Raw genomic sequence first — 1,422 nt, forward strand, 5'->3', positions numbered from 1 at the left:
TCCAAACCACGATGCTGTCGCTTTAGTTCTCAGCTGCAAGAGGTTACTCCCGCAGCAGTTCTGATACTGGGTTGTCATGGGGTGTTAATCTTGTCTCCCCACTTCCCGTCACTATTCCCAAGCAGGCTGTTTTAAAAAAATAGTATCATACCACCTCTGGAATTGTTTTAATAACAAATAAATAGCTCAAAAGGCACTCCAGGTAGGGCTTAGGATACTGTATGAAGGCACGGTTCGAGAAGCATGAAGGCCCCATTTGCGGAGATGCGCAAGTTGGAATGCTCCCAAACTTGTAGGTATCTGGTGTCCTTTACTAGCATGATCATGATGTGAATGGGGCTCCTGTGATATACTCCCTGGATTCCAGGCTTTTATTTTTGAAAAAGTAAGTCTCTAGCCATTGTAGATGCCAAGATATGGGACAAATTGTGCAGTCACTCTTTTGTCAAATTTTACTGCAAAAGACCAACTCCTACCTTTCAGGCACAAGGGAAGAAAGAGGGTGAGCATGGCAGGAAAGTAAGACCCCTTTTATGCTACCCAGTAGCATAGCAGGAGAAAACAGTTCATACCTGTAGGGACAAAGCATTTGTGCAAAGCCAGCTAACACCAAAAAGCCAAGGTAACTCCTGGAGATTAGCCACAGCAGCATCGCTTGCAGTTCCTTCTGCTTTGCTTCAACCTTCTGTCTAACAAGCCAGCAAATGACTCATTCCCAAATGTAAAGCTCCATTGGCAATTCAAAAAGGAAAAGAAAAATCACACCAAGGAGTTTGCAAGCTACTCTTACATTAGACAACCTGTGTCAGCATCTTCTTTAGTGGCCCTTTGTAGAATTTTCTCTTTTTTGTGGGATGAGGGTTGGGGGGGACAAAAAAAATGCATACGTGAGCTCATCCACCACAACGTTTTAATGGTCGCCATGGATAATTCTCTTTCTTGAAAAAGTGGTTCTTCATCCCTTGGTTTACACAGCTAAACCAGTTCTAACTATGGTGAAATAAGAAAATACAAAATATCCTTTAAAATACAGGACCTGGGAAATCTGTCTATTGATACCAAGTCATGCCACTGGGCCACCAATGGCATTACTTTTCTGTGATGGTGGGACTATGTGTTCCTGTGAGACAAGAAGCTGTCCTGATGGTAGGGTCTCCCATGACGGATAGGCTTTTGCAGAGGAGCCAGAATAAAAGTGCCAAGATGCTACCGGACAGCAATGGCAGTGGAGGGTAACATGGGTGGAGGATCTCTCAGAGACAATAGCAATGGCACCATAGCTAATGCTTGTTAGTACTGCACAGAAGGAAGCACTGTAAACACCTCGTGAATGTCTTTTACCATGAAACCCCTATGATGAGACAATCCAAAATGAAACAGAGATGGTGCCAGAAGATGAGACTCCCAGGTCGGATGGCACTC

This window comes from Sceloporus undulatus, chromosome 11, assembly GCF_019175285.1.
Source record: "Sceloporus undulatus isolate JIND9_A2432 ecotype Alabama chromosome 11, SceUnd_v1.1, whole genome shotgun sequence".
Taxonomy (NCBI): Eukaryota; Metazoa; Chordata; class Lepidosauria; order Squamata; family Phrynosomatidae; genus Sceloporus; species Sceloporus undulatus.